This window comes from Varroa destructor, unplaced genomic scaffold, assembly GCF_002443255.2.
Source record: "Varroa destructor unplaced genomic scaffold, Vdes_3.0 BEIS01000001.1, whole genome shotgun sequence".
NCBI lineage: Eukaryota > Metazoa > Arthropoda > Arachnida > Mesostigmata > Varroidae > Varroa > Varroa destructor.
In genome coordinates, this window is record NW_019211454.1 from 28,927,665 (window position 1) to 28,947,236 (window position 19,572).

Below are 19,572 nucleotides of genomic sequence, written 5' to 3' on the forward strand. Positions count from 1 at the left end.
ATACTGCGTACACCGATTCTAGTTTTTTCAACGAAGGAGTTGACTAGATGTTAAATTGGTTTTGAAGAGAACTTGGAGTAGCTGATTTATACACTGAGAAATAAAGAGTGGTTCTACAACATGGACAAGCCGTAGATCGCATCATAAAAAGTTTTCACTGATCCATTGCTAGCTAACATTAGTTAAATGCAGATGAATTATTAATGCCGATTACTTACAAAGTGTTAGACGTAATTCAACAAAAATAGCTCGCTTCAAAGGCCACTTTGTCTATGAGAGCCATTGTTCTACTATGAAGCAGTACCGACTATTAGAGAGTTATAGTATGTGAAACGTACTTTGTTTTTTGCAGGTCACCTCTGGTCCTTGAGAGAAATTCGGATCGTGCTTCTTCTAAATTGAAAACAAGAGTACAAGCATTAGGGGCAGTCAATAACTTAACAATCACAGTCTAATTCTTTTTGTTTGGATCTTCTAAAAGGAAGCGATGTGCTAGACATGGCTGTTACCCTGCCATCGCGGGCTAATTTTTGACCCAGGTAAGTTCTAGCAAGCAGCTAGTAAACAGGGTACACGGTTTCTTCCTCCAATACGCAACAACTTGAACTATCGGCGCATTCACTCTGTCTGTCTTACTAAGTGTAGTACAATTTTTAAATAAAGTATCTTTTTTTTAACGATTTGAATAACCTTCCAGGGGAGTATGTGCGGGTCAAATTCGTAACACGGGGTATTGCCTAGAAAGGACTGTTACTTTAGTTCAGTTTCAGACCAGCTTTAACAGATCATAGCTGTTCTGAAATGATCTATGCAGATGACTGGCGCGGATATTATGAGAAAGCTTCATAGAATCTCTGAACCGATAAGCGAATTTACAGTTTCTAAACATCATAGGATCGCTACGAGCAACATTTAAGCTACGTAACATGAAAGCCACTTCCAATCAGCTGTTCAACGGGGTTTCTTAATGAACGCTCGAATATGATCGTATTAGGGGGTATGAGTACCTGTAGATGGCAGAGAACTAGCAAGAGGCTCTCCACATCTGACCAAACGTACCATGATAAAGAAACCTCATCTCTCTAAAGGTGCCTGTATTGGAAATTGGTTTTTATCCTCATTAGTTAGCTAAATCTTCGAACCACAAAATAGGTTTTGTTTTGCTGATTGGATTCATTGCTCCAATACGGTAGTCATTATCACTAATGGAAAATCGTATTCCTATAAAACCTGACTAACATTAAGTTTCGAAAGAGACCTTAAGTTCTATGGCCTGGAATCAACTTATGTGCAGAACAGAAATGCAGCTTATCTAGATACAGATGAGTCGCCCGCATACGATGTCGTACACGGTATCTTACCGTAGTAAAAGGGTTATCAACATGTGAATTTCGTCGACGGGAAAACTTTTTTTTTGTATGAAATTACTTTTGATTTGCTTGAAATTCCTAGCGGATTTGAGGTCATAAGCCACAAATCAATTGTATAATTGCTTGGATCCAGCGGAAATGAAATCTCCAGGCTCACCCAAAGGCGATTAGTTCAATCCAAATGATCGCGTTGGAACAGCCTTTACCTTAGGCCGAGAACCTTGAAACGGTATCGAGGCTCGGCAGTGAACGGCAGAAATACCTTTTCCGATGTGTTATATTTGTATAATAGAAGAATTAACCAATGAATCAAACTCGTATATATGTCCCTTCGGATACATATAAAACGAAACTGTAACCAAGTGGAACGTGAAAAAGATCTTATCTTGCTACGCTATTTTACTAAGCTGTGTTCAAGTGCTGTTTGTCCTTTTTTGGTCTAGCTCTCCGATAAATGTAATAATGGGTCTTTCCTTTAAATTTGCTGGTTAAACGAAAGAGCAGATCTCCGGTAAAACTTGACTGATCTTCCAATTTCCAATTGCAGAAAAGACCTGACCTATCGTCTATCCTGTTCTTTTACCCGTCTAGCCAGAAAGGCCTATCAGTTTGAGTGGAAAGAATTAGTGGGACTAGGCCAAAACGCCTGCTGAAAAAACCTAGTTGGAGCAGTGTTATTCTGCATGTCTCACGACTGGCTATTAATGCAAAAAACTATCGCATTAGGCTGCGGAATAGCACTTTGTACGAAGGACGTAGTAAAGGGATCACAATAGAATAGAAAACAATTTAATGCCAATTGGTAGGACCGCAGTCTCCCTGTTTGATCCCAAGGGACATTGCTATCTGGAAGAGGGTGCGAGGGATAATACATAACAGGAGGTGGGGTGGGAAGAAGGTCGCTGCGATTACTCTTCAGCTAAATAGCTCATATGAATAGTTTTATTTTATTTCCATATCTATCACTGCGCTACAGCTGAAAAACCAAAGGCCAAGATAAGAAAAATAAGATGATGCCAATATGTGCCTAAACCTACGTAAAGCGGATTAACAGGGTAAACCGTCTGCAACTAGGACCCGAACGATATTTACGGCCACTTAGGCAAGGCGTACCCCAACAAGGACAATCTTCAAAGGAGCATGCCTGTACAAAACCAAAAGGCTTTCTATATGAGTATAAAATTTTAAATGCCTGTGTTCTGAACGACGAAGAAACCAACAAATATGTATACAAATTCTCAGAATTATGTCCAAATAAACCAACCTATACCTCTCAGATGCATCCTAGATGACGTAGCCTTCTAAAGTAGTGCGCTTATAAATGAAAAATTAAAATGTACATGCCTAGAGATATCGCTGGGCTAAGGGGATACCTGCTTTTTATTTTGGCCACTAATCCAGATTGTTAGCAAGGATCATATGTATTAAATGAATCCACTTTGGCAGTGAAATTGCGATTTGGGTCTCATCACCCACTCAGAAGCTCTGTAATGACTTCAAGCTGACATCTCTCGCCCTTCTCCTATAAAGCAAAAAAGAATTACTATTATTTTCGGGAGCGGGTCTTATTGCCCTCATATATAGTAAGCGTTATATAGTAAGCGGATGCAAAAGCGAAGTCAATTAAGAGAAAATCAACTAATTTTTTTTGTTTTAATAAAAAATGATAACATTATTTCTACATAAATTACAAAAATGTTTTTAGCTCAGAAAACCTGAAGCATAGTTATATTAGGCTTCAAACTGGCTAAGTTATCTCGTGTAGTTGTGGTTCAGATTTGTATTCGTAATGCCAGCCTATCTGACCGTATACGTTTAGGGATAACGGAGTGCCCCATATCATAAAGCTTTGTGTTTATTTTTTACCCTATTCAGGAGTGTACTGATACCTATTCCTGCCGTAAGCTCTGAAGCGAACTACTTCTATGCAACGAAAACTTCCCTACAGACTAGTAGATTGCTTTTGGGTGATATACAACCGGGCCAATTGCCTGATATAGCTTCTTATTTGCTAAATTGGCTTATTATAAATTTTCTAAACACTGCATAATGTCGAAAAATATGTTTTACAGTAGATGCTTTGACGTTTTCTAATATGGTAAAAATGATACTGTGGATTCTATAGTGTGACCGCAATGTGAGACAACTAGACCCGGAAGTTTATTTATAATGTGCTCAAGCGTGATTCAGATTGTACCTTGATCCATCGTCTTTATTCATACTCTTCAAACACCAGCTCCCGGTCATGATGCATTATGGAAGCAAGGGGTCACTACTTTTGAACTGGATTTTTATCTCGAAAGCACGAGAAAAAGAAGTTTTCACACGAGTCAACATTCTCTATTATTATATATTTCGGTTAATCGTAATCAAACTAATTCCTAAACGAGCTAAAAGAAATTAGTTGTCACGGCGCAAGATATACCGCGAACCGTTTTAGCTCGAATAGTAGTGATGTTTACCAAGAGCACTCTAGATATTTCCTATCTATTATAGAATTTTATGTTTGTTTTCGTTTAATGTACTAATTTTGTCAACATACATAATTTATAATACACGTGAATTTATGGACGATGTCAGATCATATTTATTAAAATTCGATTTCCCTGACTGTACTACAGTGTACAGGTCGTATAAGTTTAGCTCGTGCAATAAATACACATAACCGAAGTAGAGAAGCTCAAGGGTCTCAGCTTTCCATGAAAACCTTCCCGGCGACGATCGATTTGAATATGTCTGAAACTTTTGTTTGAGTGCCCTACGTATATTTGAAAAGAAATCTACACATATTCATTTTCAGGGAGAAAAAAAAAGCAAACTCTCTGATTTGTGATGCATATATAGGCTTTTGCTCAAAAACGTCATTTGTCCCAAATTGAGTTAATCAAAATTAAGTTATTTTTAATTGTTAAGTTCTGCCCTTCAAAGGAACCTTCGCAACACACGCGCACATCGCAAACACGGATGTGCCGTTGTGGTCATTACATCGTCGTAACGGAGAAGGCAGGCCTTGTTGTGCCACAGTTCAACTATCAGCAGAGTCTTCTTTATGCTTTTTGATTGTACTCCTTGATTACCGTGGAGCAAGGATAACATTAGTTCATGAAGAACGGTCGGAAACATTTCCGACGGTTGAAAATACCGTAAGGAGTACCTTCGTTTCGGGCCTGGATCGTGCAACATTCCTTGTCTTTGAACCGATACTCGAAAGACTGCGTCTTGGCCTTTTCATGGTAGCCATACACATACGTCTTGGTCGCCCGTAATGATGTGCTCAAGCAAGTTTTGCTCTTTAAAAGTGCCAAAAGCTTTTCCTTACACAGCGTCTTTTGATGGCCGTTCATCAGCTGGACATACAGCTGTTTTGGCAAAAACATTGCCGTAAGCCTCCTGACGCCCAAACAGTCGGTCATAATGGCCTGACATAAGCCAAATGAGATCTCCCTATTTTCCACTGGCTCTCCTATAGTGATTAAGCGGTCGGGCCTTTCCAAGCTTTTGTTTGTGACCGCTGTCAAAGGCCCTTTACGGTAAGGATCATTTTCAGCAATCATCGAGGGCTGCGAAAATTAAGACGACCCATTCTTTTCTGAACAAAAACTGACATATATATATACATATACATAGGGGTCGAAGAAAGATACGCTTGAACATAACAATATTCGACCACATCTTTCTTCTCAAACAAAAACAGTGTTGTCGGACCCTTAGTGATAGTCGCACATTTTTCCTGCAATGTGCAAGTATAAGTGAAAGTTCATTTTTCATTTGGGTACATGGCTACCTGAAAAAAAGCTTTACTTCTTCTGCAGGTGGCACACCCCACTACTGGAAGGAGCAGTAACTTCGACTGCTGTAACCGTGAAGTGAAGAAGACGACCGAAATGAAAACCACTCCTCTATGAAGACGGGATCGAGTAGAAGGAGTTGGAGAGTTTGTGTTGCTGCCGCTTCTCAGGGGCACCCAATAGGTTAGTTCACGTTTATTGCGTTCTGATGATGCCCTTTGGCGGCACCAGCCATTGCGGGGTGGTAATGCAAGAGAGGGAGAAGCTTGCTCTGGGGAGCCAGCTACTAGCTACCATACCCTTGATGGTTCCGATAGCGCCTCCGCAGTTACCCCAGATGTCAAGGCTAAGACCACAACTGCTGCTACTACCACTCCCACCTACAGCCATCAAAGGGTCCGTCCTCACAATGCGCCCCCAATACCAATCGTTTACCTATATCTACCGAATTTATTTCTACCGGCCACGCTTTGGGTAACCGTCGGACGTCGTTTACTCGATCACTGGATGCAGTCAAACGAGATCGATCTCATTGTGATGCTCGGTCAGTACGCGCGCATATATGCTTAAATATACTCGAAGAAGACAGACGTGATCAACAGACAAAAGAAATGAACGGAATTCTACCCTAAAAAAAACTAGAACTCGTAGATTTTTTTTTTATTAACGCTCATTTGTTACAGCGTAAATTGCTAGGAATGGTCTGTAAAAGGTCGACAACCATATTAAGACAAATTATTCTATAATTTTTGTAAAGCAAAAAGATCTAATGATCTCATCGGTATACCGAACTGAAATACGATGATGCCGCCGATGTACTATTATGATGACCTATGTATGATAGTTTCGATTGAGTTGCAGGTGAAGAACAGGGCATGCAATGAAAAAATATCCCAAAACTGTGAAGGGAAGGGCAAAGAAGATGACCGCCTTGATTCGATGAACTGTGTGGAAGTGCCACTGTAAGGTAGCGACTACTAAGAGATCACTACAAATAAGTTTATTGCTTTATTTTAATAGATTTGCGGGTCACTTCGGCCACTATAAACTCAACCTGCAAATCTAAAAATTAAAATTTGAAAAAGTACATACAAATGTCTCTAACGTTCTTTAGAAGCCGCATAAGGATTCAAAGCAAAGTAAGTTGGTAGGTTCGTATATGCTGCCTGCAGTGCAACAACTCTAGCTCCATTTGCGTCCATGCTACGTTTAGCGTGGCTAACGCATTGAACTGTTGTAAATGCAACGCGCATTCTGTATAACGTTGTTCAGGAGAAGAAATTCGTTGGGATAGTTACAGATATAAGTCTTATACCTTGTATGATTAGATTAATTCTGAGATTCAAACATTTCCCCGCAGCATCAGAACTCTATAGGATCAAGCGAATTAGTAGTAGTAGTCAGCTGAAATTTAAAAAGAAACAATGCCTTATGTAGTATTTTCTGACGAGACCAAAGCTTATTTCAATTACTGTTCAATCAATAAATGTCGTTCACTCAATGTACAGAAAACTATGTCAAGCCCTATTTTTATCGTTTCGGTCTTAAGGAGTAGTTGCCTTCTCTACAGCTTTCAACCTCCCAGTAAAACTTGGAGTAACTGTGCCATTGACGAACATTTGTTTTGTTGTTGTAGAAACAGTTGTTTTCTAGTTTGTGACTGATTCCGTCAGAAATCTAATCTCTGAAAAATAATAGTTAATCATTGAACGCCTATCTTTAGCACTGAACGATCATTTTTTTCTATTATTTTCTAATAAACTACTACTTTCGCCAAATGTGTAGCTGTACATAGCTAAAATCTGCATACAACCATTCATTAAAAACCGTCTTCTGATAGGGGAGAAATTAAAAACGTTGCATTGATTTTTGTCTCCACTTTGTAGCTTTCCGCAGTTTTTTGTTTCGAGTTGTTTTGTACGTTCGATACAACCATTAGGCATTTCATAAAACGGACGGCTAACTGGTTCCTAGCACAAAACAAAGCGTGTCTATGGCCAAATTCGAACCTGGGCTTTATAGGAAAATTAGACAGTTTGACGAACGGGAAAAAGTTATATTATCTAACTAAGAAGTAATTGGATTCGATCTGGCGCATTGTTATAATACCCATCCGAAAAGCAAGCCAAATGAGTAAAGCAGAGGAAGTGTAAACAACTAGCCATGCGCAAACACGTGAGATACACGGCCCATTAGATCGTCGTCGAAAAGTTTTTCGTTAGTTAGCCGAGAAGAGCGGTGGGAAGAAGGTGGCGGGTGTCGGTAAGACGTTCGGTGCTATAGTACCACTGTCGTTTGGTAAAACAACGCGGACTTTATTACGCACATTTCACCTATATAGATTCGTGCGTTCGCCCGCAGCGTGAACGGTATGGCCAACAGTCTGAACCAGAGACAGCCATTCAGACACAGAAGTATATCCACCGAACGAAAGATAAACGAGTTTTTCCTTGTGACGACCCTCACCCCTCATAGTGTCAGCAGTGTGAAAAAAGGTTTCCCATATCGAACAGTTACGTTTCAATGATACATTTCGAATCATTTAGCTTGGATGCACGCCAAAGTTGGCGGGGATAGAAACAGACTAAAGCAGACGATCCAAGCTAAAGTATAGTAAGCACATATGCCAGGTGTACTTTTCCAGAAGAAATGTAGCACATTTAGCGTAGTACCACAAGCAAAACTTCACTTCTAGTTCGCTCATCCTTAGCTTAACAGAGACAAGCGTCCAAGTCAATCGCAGAGCGTTGTTGATTCTCAAACATCCATCCAATCATTCATATATATATATATATGAGAATACTTCCATTTTGGCGGTGGTAATAAAAAACTCAGGTTTTTATAAGTACTCGGTATGATGCGAGATGTAACTAATTTCACCGGATCAAATAAAGATTAAATCATTTTCAAGCGAAACGTGCATTGATTTAATGAAGTACATTTTTTACTTTCAATACGAATAGATTGCACGCTCGTAAAGCTGATGTGAGATCTTTGCGGAAGCTACGTGCCCACACGTACGCGGCAAGGATACTTGTTTAGCATTCGTGCATGTCACTCGTGCTTTGCCAGATGAGTTATTCGATCGTAGCAACATGATATATTTTCAGTCAGAACGACGAGGAGAAGTATGATACTCTAAAGGTCACGTACGGGCGTTCTGAAATCAACGCAGCTCATTGTTTGGACACTGACGTATCGTACGTATTTTAATAATATATTGGGTCTAGTTTACTTTTCAAAGAAAGGAAACGAAAAAGAAAATGACTGGCCGTTTCGTTCGGGAGACAAAACGGCCATTGATTACCTCTTTTTCCCATTGCCTTTTCACTAGAGTATCATCGGTCGCTGATGTAGTGAGTATATATATATATATATATATCAAATTATAACATAAAAAGGCATGGTGTCTATACACGAATTTGAATATGCCCATATACTGAAAACAAACATACAGATCTACATGAACACGATGCAACACACTAAAAAAATAGGTAAAAAATAATTGTCACGACGCCTCGCTATAGTTATTGCACACTGGCGATAATAGACCATTATGCCAAGATCGTCTTTCTCCCCGACCTGTGATTGGCCATATATCAGATGGGAAAAATCATATGTCATTCATATTGAAATTTACGACAGCCGAGAGATTACGGAGGCGAACAATTTACAAAGGTTACAGGATGTAGCCCACGATGTCAGTGTTAACGTTGACTAAGGAACGTCTTTGTTTACACAATATCTGTTCACAGTTTACTATACATTTACGAAACGCTTAGTTCATTTGCTTTTTTTTTAAATTGTACCACGCCTCCACTACGTAGAAGAAAATTGTGTTTAGATAATTAATGTGGGAACGCTACGTATCTTTCGTCGCACAGCAAACTCAGTTCTTCCTCGCAGAAACGTTTCAACGGCATTTAACAAAAGACGCAATCGAAAATCCTTCTTCAGATATCGCTCAGATATTCAGACGGCTGGCTCCTGACACAAAGCGAGCTTCGGGTGCGTTCGCTATGGCGGTGCCGAACGTAACACACGAGATACTCATTTAGACTGAGAGAAAACGTAGCATTTGTCAATAAGCCATTGTTCTCCTACATAAGTACGGGACGCTCGGATTGCAAGAACTTATTTTTTATACAGATAAAAAATTTCTGTACAAATATGAATTGTTTGCAATTAAAAAATAAAAAAAATTATTTACAAATAAGCTTATTCCTAACCCAAGCGGCATAAGCTGTTCCAGTTCAAGGTCCAGCTTCATATAAAACTATACTTAGGTTTTCGAGAATCCCTTTGGATTAGAATTTGTAATATGTCCTCGATAAATACGAGGATTAACACGGCGAGTAATAATTTGTTTTCAGCCGTAGCGGGGGAAATATCATACACTCGGGCAGATTTGGTCGTCTAACGTTTTCTTTGTAACGTGCAAATTTGTTTCTGAGAAGTAGAATCCGCAGTACTTTGTAGTGTGACACTGCTGTAAGCAACTGTGCATTGTATATAAACGACACGTTACAAAGAGATGAACGTCACATGACAAAAGAAAGGCCGGAGAGAGAGCATAAAATATATGTATGTTTTTTGTTTCGCCTTTAGGGCTGCCATTTATGTTCGTGTGTTGTAGAACCCCACTGTTCAACTAAACAGCTGATATAGGGTGTCTGACAGTTAATGAAGCTATCCCCGATAGAACTGTTATAATCGAGCTGGGGTACAATGGAAAGGTTTATTACGCTGTTCCGCAAATACATTCACTTTCATTCACTTAAAGCAACTAATGGATTGTAGACAGAGGTGGTAAGATTATATTGAGCCTATATATTTAAATTTTCGCTGTCATTTTTGACGTCGGTCAAGTAAATGTATAATGTTCTCTATAGCGAATCTTCCTCATTTATTTGATTGGCGCCCAACCCCAAGTGGGCAGTACCAGTTATCTGGGTTACGCGTATAGCTAACCGCATATTGTAACAATAGGCAATTAGGCAGAGCTTAAGACATAGAGGATAAATGCGCATAGGCGACACATTAACAGCTGGTGGTTTGTTTGATTTGGCAGTAATAGTTGATTAATGTACAGATCAGCTCTAAACGCTTTCTAATATGAAACAGGAGTTATGTGAGAGCCTTCGGTTAGGCAGGACGTTAGTTCGGAAGCTTAACTTTCACACGGTGTAGGGATGTCAATTAAGCATAAGGAAAAACGGTTCCTTGGCCTGTTTTGTCCTTTGCGCTGGCATCTGTCCATCGGTCTCAGGCAGGCCGTTGAAGATCGGCACTTTCAAGCATACCCGCTTTCTATCGGATGACGCCCCACCGACATTCGGAAACTTGCAGAAAGAAGAAAAAAAGAACGGGGATTAGGACGGTATTGAGAAACGATCTATCTAAAATAAGAGGTACCCTGTTCTGTCCCACTTTGATCTGAAGGCCAGCTCTGCGATCACATTTTGAAATTTTTTGTGTTAGGTAAAGCAATAAAAATATGTCGTATTGCTTATTTTATAACATTTGTTTTTTTTTTGTCTCTTCGATACTTTCGACCTGGCTTACAATACAGTATCTTTCTATCGAGCAGGTCTGTTAAACTAAGTTCCTACAAAGAAAATGCAGAATATCGTTTTTAAGTAAATAACGCCTACGGTGCCAATAGATAATAAGCAATCGATAAGCCCCGTCAAGCATAAATCATAACCTTTCAATATCATCATATCTATCGTATACCTATTTTGGTTTTGTTAGTTGAGATTTTTCCAAATAACTTAAACTATGTACCATGTTTAACCAGACAATTATTGACGTGTCCAGAACACTTATGTCTAATCCATCGTTAGAAGAAATCTAGAAGCGGATGATTGAGGATCACACAGGTCGGCTTTCTTCTATGCTGACCTCTCAATAGTACAGCTGAGGAACATTTTCGAAGCTTATCTCTATAATTAAACGGCGGTTATATAAGCCAACTTTAAATTTTATAACATAAGCTATTAAAGGGTGGCCTGCAAGCTCGAAGCGCCCCGCACAAATTCAGAAGTCGAACGCTTCACGTAATCGAACTGTAACAGAAGCTCTCAACTATACGACCATAACGCTAGCTATCGAAGCGGTGTGAAATACTGGACTCAAGAATATCGATCGTATTTTCTAATTATTATATCTTAGGTGTCCTTAAGCTAATCTGTCAGAGAACTTTTGCTTCTCAGAGGTAACAACAGGTAAATTAAATATAGAGGATGTAGCAAATGATTCCCACTTTCCCCGACAGTTGTCGAGCAGAATCTCGTATTTGGTCGTATTTTGAGATTCCTTGTTGTTCGGTTCTTGTACGAACCGGCGGAGATGGTAGGTAGAACACAAAAGTGCCATGTCATGGGACATTTTGAGTTTAAAAATCAATTAATTTAATATAAGGCAATTCACATGCAGAATATCTCTTTTGTTATATTATTTGTGCATATTGTATCAGTACGATGACTGACGCAGTTTTTATCACATACTGCTTCAAAAAAATTGAAGCGCTTATTGGGGTCGTGTTGTTGTCAGTTTTCGTATATATAAATACCCGCATTAGTCCATCCATAGATGGAATTGGTTTTTTTTTAATTGACTATCAAACCCAGCAGATACAGAGCACATTGAGATCCGAATAGTCAGTTTCGGCGCGAGCCGTATATAATTTGAATAACCGTTATACGATATTTCTTTTCGTGTCCATAACCCATAATTCCGTATAACACCGACACTGTTATACTATTAACGAAAGGATGGGGCCACGTTGCTTTCAAGGATTTCTGTAAAAAAGATTGGACATCCAATTAGTATCAAGGGAAATTAGATCTAGAAGCGATTAGATCTACATGATGTAGTCTGTGTTCACTTGTGTAGCTTGTAGACATGACATACCCTGCACCGGACCGTTTTGTTCCCTTCCAGAGTTGAAACATTTCTAAGTTATGTCGAGTACTTCAACCCAAAATAATTTAGAAATTTTCGAAGTTCGTTATGCGCTTCGATGTTTCGATTGTGCTTTGCGGTCATTTGTAATTTACGATCGAAGCGTTCTTGCACTACATGTTCTTGTCATTATTATCACACGGATTTGTATTGCATGTCACCGGCCATAGCTTTACTTGAAGTATTTCGTTTTTGTGATATAAGCTTATAAAATAAACATACTACATTTTATAATACAAATACTTGGATTAAAGTGCTGCAGGTATGAGTATTTTATGTTTTCCATAGAATAATACTGGCTGAAACATTCTAAGGAAAATTCTACGTTCGGTTAAAATGAGCTCTTGCATTTGATTAGCTTTTCATTTTTACCGTCAGAAAACGGGCTGTTTTTCATAGAACGCCTATTGACCTTACTTTACCTGCAAGCATACAAATAAATATCTATGGATCAGTTTCAAAGAGCGCGTACATATTATAACTAATAGCTGCTAGCGATTGGCTTCCTTCCTAACTTCCTAAAGCTGGCCAAACGTGGCCTTTCTCGATGGCGTGCATATAGGATACGATTCTTCGCTGGCTCTTCGGTGTTCTCCGTGAACTCATGGCTGGATCCATGCACGCGAGCGTGTGGCTGAAGCATACGATGATCAACGTTTCAATGGACGGAGAACGAGAGCTCTGCTTTTCACACACGAAATCCAAATGAATATTTATGAAAGGTACGGTCACCACACGCTAAACAAATGCACACATTGAAACTCATCCTCGTAGAAGAACACATATTAGAGGAATATGACTCGTGTTATATATTATATTGGGAACAGTATTATTATAGTTATTAACAAACAGTTTATTTGCGTATAGAGATACATCCGTATGGATGGACGTATGTTAGTTGTGGACAGACATCTTCCCATTACCTTCAGATGTGCTGGGTAAAACGAATTTAAGTGTACGTCGTTATCTCTGAAAGATTATTGCATTCAAAAAATTTTGGATGATTTTGAAAAAGAGGGAGCTGTACTCGCATCTGATGCGGGGTTAAGGAGACGGCTGGGTATGATTCAGCTGGCAGCAAAACATTTTAATCGTTGTTAGTCATCACTCCGAACTAGCATTAAACCGTAGCTTTTTGCCTATAGAGATGTTCTACAAGGTTACAGAAGAAATAATGTAAGCATCGATATTTAGTTTACCTTATTTCTATAGATTTATATATTTAGATTACATGCTAACAATAGAATTGAGAATATAATATCTAACTATCAGATAGCAGATACTTCATCGTACTCGAATTTTCTTTTTATTTCTATCTGGCCACTGAAGAAAAACAAACGTTAGATCGAATATAAAGCGACGGATAGTCGCATACGAATGTTGTGCTGAGATAAACTTTCTCGGAAACAAATCAAATCAGAGGTAAAGGTACTTTTGGATGAGAGTTTGGATCAACTCCGTAAATGTAGTTGGTTATCCTGTTCAAGCTTGAATAGAGAAGTGCGGCCAAGTTTTAGAAGATATTATCCATCTCCTATAAAATAGCTATAATATTTAAGATGTAGAAGAGTTCAGTATTTTCCGTGCCAATCGATGATAGTGACTCGTTATTTAATAGTTTTATGGGTTCCTTATTCTGCTCCAAAGTGAAATCGAGAAAAACCGTATTTTGTCAGAATCCTGCAATGCCGTAGCAAAGATCGTGTTCTGTCGCTAGTTTCGAATCATCTAATGCTCAGTTTAGAATAAAAAGCCCTATAGAGCTTGAAATAATGGCCTTAGAGTAGTGGGTTAATAAAGCTTAATATCCGCCATATATTCTCGTATAGATGGCTGTGCCCAATGATAATGTGACCAGCGGGTAATGCTGCTGCTGTGGACCCCCATAATAGCTGTAGTAAATCGCGTCAGCAAGTTGTCTCCATTTGGGGTCCCACCCCACCACATATTGACGGTGATTCGTCACCTACCCTAACCCTCGAACGTAGATATCGCAGCTGCCCTGGCCGAATGTGATAAAGGACCAGCTATCCAACTAGTGTTATATGTGGTGTATCCTCATTCTATTCCCTCTTCCATGCCTCCTTCTCCTCTAGCTCATCTTATCGCACTAGCTATGCGTGTACATACATGCAACGAGCCCTCCAGGAACTCCTTTTGCGTTGCTCCGTAGAAGACTACCATAAGACCAGGCTGTCTAAATATTGGCCTATTACTTACAACGAAACACATAAGAATCTTTTATTAAAGTTACATCCGCTGAACCGAAGGTTTTACACTGCATTAAGACAACTTACTATACGATGTTATACAAAAACAAAACTATATTTTTGGCTATTGCATACATGACAGATATATTAAACTTCTCTGATAAGTAGCAAAGCTAAAGCAATCGAAATATTGCAAAGATGTATTTGGGATTTAGTACCAAACAAGACCTGCACAAATCTGTATAATGCGCCGTCATTTTTTCCGAAGCTTGACCTGTTTCCAAGCTTCAAGAACTGTCTCAACGACCACAATGCAATCGTCTTGGACCTGTGCTTGTCCGCAGCTACTAACTCGAAGCACGAATTAAAAAACAATCACAATAATACCAGTGTTATCGAAGGTCGGAAGATGGCAGCATTTCTAGATATTACGAGCACTCTGAAAGCACTGCAGTAATATGACGATTACCTTAACTAAGTTACCTTCTATAGGGCTTCCTCCTAGGCTGGGATGTACCTACAGAATACACACGTGCATCGTGCGCTTCTAATACGTTTCAGTTGACATGCCGTTTGCGCGGATGCCTTCTGCACGACTACTGCGAATACTTAGATACTCGGTGAGTGCTTTTCTGGTAGAATGAAAGAGGGCGAACCAAGGCGTAAGCGGAGAACAACTTGAAGAGGTGCTTGAGTCGTTCTCGCGCGCACCGAAGCGATGTGATCTCAATGTATGGGAAGCAAGGGCACAGTCAACCTGTCGCCACGTACCTCTCGAACTTCGTTTGCTCGTCTGCGTAGTCCTACCTAACCAAGCACGCGAATTGAGCTCAGCCAGGCGAATTTACTTCACATCGGTCCATGACAATAAACTGAACGAGTGCTTGTCGAGGGCCTCGTCTCGTGGATTGTCATTTCTGACTGGCTGCCAGCAACTCTGAAAAAGGCAGGCCACGCAGGAACGCTCCAATAGCATATGCTGCATTTTCTTATAGATTTGTGAATAATGCTTGATGGGTAGAGTTGGCTGAATACAATGTCAGGACAGTCGCTAATGGCACGGTGGCAAATCTTTTAGCATACGTTCCGATAACAGCTCAAATGCCTTCAATATTCATTTTAAATATTTCCACATTTCGTAAATTAGTGCAGTCCCTATATATATATATATATGTTGTATATGAAAAGTGCTAAATGCAACGTTGAATAATATAGCAGTCAAATAATAAAGTTGTTTTATATAACCGTGATTCGTTAGCGCTGTAATGACTTCGTATACTGCGCATAGAACGACCATATATAGATACTGTTGAAGTTTTCCTTCCTCAATAGTCTTCTATTGCGGGACTGTTAGTTTTCCAAACGGTTTTACCGTCCCGATCTCTTCCTTAGTGCAGACTTGTCGATGGATCCTACGAATTCAGATTTTGCAATAGATTATCCAGAGAACAATATATATATATATATATATAGCTTTTAAGGACCACGAATCGATGAAGGTCGCTCACGGTGGTGAAAAATCCGGACAGATTGTCAGCCACTTTTCCATCTTCGTTTTTTTTACTGTATCCTAAATTGACCAGAATTATTAATGGCAGTGTTCGGAGTACTTGAGAGAAATTATTTCGATACGCTGAGTCTCTTTTCGACCTATTGCCCCTAACATCCTAGCCTATAAGTATAGGCTAGAATGTTATAGCCATGAAAGTTAACTAGCACATGAATATACTTGCACAGACCGTATTTAAGGTTCACGTCCTGACTAACTATTTACTCGCACCGTTTTACATTAGAAAACCTCGTTTTTTATTTCGTTAGCAGCTTATCGACTACCCTTTTTCAAAAATAAATTCTAGCTTTGTTCCTCTTACAATACGTTTATGCTGCCCTGAGTAGAGTCCTACACTCTGTTAGGAAACGCACCGCAGTACTAATTTTGTTTCGGTTAATTTTCATTCGAAGAGAGACCATGGCATTATAAACAAATCATTAATTATTAGTTATATAACCTTTCACTTTGGGTAATAGCGTTCTTGCTTGTGCTCAAATCGTGGGCTATCCGTACAAAGGCCCTGTTGTATAACATTGGCTTCGAAGAAATATAGCAAGGTCTATCGCTGCTATCTATATATCATCAAAGGATTTCGCTAGGTTAAAAGCTACGCACTTGGCTGTGAACACCGGTCGTCGATAAAGTGTGCCCCAATGCAAACGATTGTACAATCATTCGGTCTTATAGTACGAAAGCTGGGTGAAATCTATTTGTCGTGGGCTTGTGCCGAAGGAGAGCTTGGAAAGTGACATAGTTCAAGTCTTGCCTGTATAGCTTACAATTAGAAAGAATAAGAAACCAATTTCGATAGCTAATAAAAATAGCGCAGCTTTACTTGTTACAACAAAACGAGGAGCGGTGGACTCGAAGATGACCTCTGAGTAGTGGTAGCACTGGACGGGTAGCCCACTTATATCTAGAGCTTTCACACCCAGTCCATTACGGCTATTAGTTAAATTGGATGAATTTATTGTTATGGTGAATCTGAAACACGTCTGCCTCACACAGTGCTCGCTTTTGGCCCAAGAGATCTACGTTTGTCGCCTTGAGATATCAGCCGAAGTAGATCGTTTATCTTTTAAAAAATAATACTTCATAAACGATAAACAACATCTGAATTTAAGTCGCCGTCAATTGGATTTGAAGAGACGCAAGCGAAGTGTCGCCTCTGTTCGGCTTGTCTCAAAACGGTGCCTGAACATAGCACCAAGTCGACACAGCCTAACAATCCTATGCTACTTTTGGAGCAGTCTACAATAGACATAAGGATATAGAATAACATACGGATGGCTAGGGCAGTTATGAATGGTAGGCAGATCAGGCACTGCCATCGAGAGGAAATGACTTGTGCAGAAATTTGAAGACGAAACCGAACGTTACGTTTATTCCAAGGCGGAGCTTTTACCTGTACCTATAGCTCTAATAGGCCGTACTGAAACTGAAAACTATTAGGTGTGAACTACAGTAGATTACACGGTCTGGTCAACACTGTTCACTGATTCGATGGCTGTCTCTTAACGGTTCTTCATAGTTGTTTCATTCATAGCTGCCGTCGAATCAGAGTTCAGAATGAGCTAAGGTTCGCTGTTATTTCGACGTCAAACGTAAACGAAGCTGAAAAGTTAAATTACTATAAGATAAGCGCAACTTGGTGGAAATTTTACGTAAGCTGATTGTAAACTATACGAGATAGTTAAATGTACATAAACAAATAAGGGGGCCGATTGTAGTTGCGGTGACAGAACAAAGCATGCTTTGTTGTTAACGTAGTATTTTCAGACGTGTGTTCTAGGTGCAAACTATTCCCATCTAAATCATATAGCAAGAGTCGATCAAAAAAGCCACAGTGGGGTACATTCAGCTATGCCGAACTCTTTTCTACTTTGGCAGCGGATGCACCAGATGGTCAATCTACAGAAGATCTATGCTAAACCTAATGTGACAAGTTATACAAAATTGATGTTTATGTTACCAGTGTTAGCACTAGTATATTTTTGCGCAATTTTCTTTTATTAAATAGGTTCGTTTGAGTTTACTACGTACACAGTGTGGACGAAACATATTATCTTACACTGGGCTACAGAAGCGACTGAATGAAATGGCTTTAAGTTAGTGGACTCAAAGGACAGCTAATAAATTGCAGCCTTGAACTCGTAAACTTTGTCGGCCACCATTTAGAAACAAGCACTCCAGTTACAGGTTAACTAACTAACGTAAAGGATAGCTACCTAAACAGGCCTTAATAAAATAATTAAGCAGTATATTACATAAAGGGGCAAGCAGCTTTGAGGAAAAAGTCGTGCATGCAAAAACGTTTACTTTGCGATAACCAACGGGAAAGCTCCCGTTGACAGGCGTAGTTTAAGAGAGTAGGACTGAGTACCGCCTGGATCTCGGTCATTTAGCTTGAGAGGTACATTACCAGGTCGACACATTTTATACTTCTTTTAGCCCGAATTAGGCGCAGGTTTAATACTCAACCCTTAATCCAGTGGAATGTGCAGCAAGCGTTCCTAATAGGAAAGCTTCTCTACACAGTTTCCGTATATTTTTTTTCACTCCCAAAGTTGTCAATAAACATTTTCAGTGATTTTAGTTTTTGGTAAGAGGCGCACACATTGATGACACCATGCTTTTCCAGAAAGAAAATAAGTTCAAACTCTTGTTGTAAATATTGTTCTTTAAGCTAGCTTCATAATCCCTTAAATTTCTCCCTGTAACTTCGCGTACTCTTAGTAAACAGCATTGTTCTGAGGCCAATGTTAGACAACACACCATGCTAAGTCTAACTTCTGTCATCCGAATAAGCCAGTACGATTTTTTATTAATAGCTGATAGGAGCAAAAAGCAAGAACGCTTCCCTAATTTACGCTGCAGAGATAGGTAATCGCAATAGTCAGATCTAGAGAAAGACCTTTCGCAAGGCATCGGTATCATCAAAAGCACATTTTGTTAACCAATTATCAGAACAGCATCATTGTAGAGCTTCTGTGGATTCTATATAAAACGCTTTGGCAAGTGCTCTTTGCCTCAATTCATTGAAACTCAATTAATACCATTAAAAAAGTTCCGCATAAATCGAAACGGATACTGGTTTGATGCTGCAAGATCGGAGTTACATGGCGGATGCATTCAACTTTCCTATCCCAAAAAGTCTTTTTTTAAACGACGCTCCTCCTGTTCACTAATGATTTTTATCAATGACCTGTTATAATCTTGTTAGTCGTGACTTCTTTTTATTTCTTGCGTACCCCTATTCTATGTAATTCGCTTTTATCATGTTTTTGTATAAATACGTAGATGAAAACACAGTCGAGTCAACCTTTTGCATCAGTCCATGTGGCATCTAAACATTGAGCTCCTTGTTGTAGCCAACTGGCTTACACCTGATTGTTGGTGGGGGCTTGGTTTTTGGGCGATTTCGAGGCCACTCACGTGTTGCCGTTGCCTAACTTTCGCTATCATTTCATCTTTGTTTTTCTTTTTCTTCTTCGCAGTCGGTCGACAACTACGAGGGGCACATTTCACATCGAAATCTCTAGAATGATAAATCGACGAAATCATCGTTTTTTCCCGATAACTTACCTTGTCCATAAATAATAAACTTTTTTGTGGACCTGGACAGCGTTGATGCCTTCGTCGTAAACAGATCGTAAATGAAGCAAATGCTTACAGAAGTTTCACTC

At 39.5% G+C, this 19,572-nt stretch overlaps 2 long non-coding RNA genes across 4 annotated transcripts in view; one reads left to right on the forward strand and one right to left on the reverse strand.

Annotated features, from left to right (window-relative positions):
- LOC147758478 (uncharacterized) overlaps positions 1-6,874 on the forward strand; it is a 32,382-nt gene extending 25,508 nt beyond the window's left edge. For both annotated transcript variants that reach the window (XR_015316445.1, XR_015316446.1), the window contains exons 2-4: positions 353-539; positions 5,183-5,702; positions 6,020-6,874. This is a non-coding gene — a long non-coding RNA (uncharacterized LOC147758478). The remainder of the gene's footprint in view (positions 1-352; positions 540-5,182; positions 5,703-6,019) is intronic.
- A 3,056-nt stretch (positions 6,875-9,930) lies between these two features.
- Positions 9,931-13,160, reverse strand: LOC111255320 (uncharacterized). Of its 2 annotated transcripts, none has more exons than XR_015318571.1 (3): positions 13,048-13,160; positions 12,597-12,805; positions 9,931-10,500 (listed from the first exon to the last, which is right to left on the reverse strand). It is a non-coding gene; the product is annotated as an uncharacterized LOC111255320 (long non-coding RNA). The 2 variants fall into 2 exon arrangements; XR_002675426.2 differs by lacking the exon at positions 9,931-10,500 and adding an exon at positions 11,599-11,961.
- Positions 13,161-19,572: the final 6,412 nt, after the last annotated feature.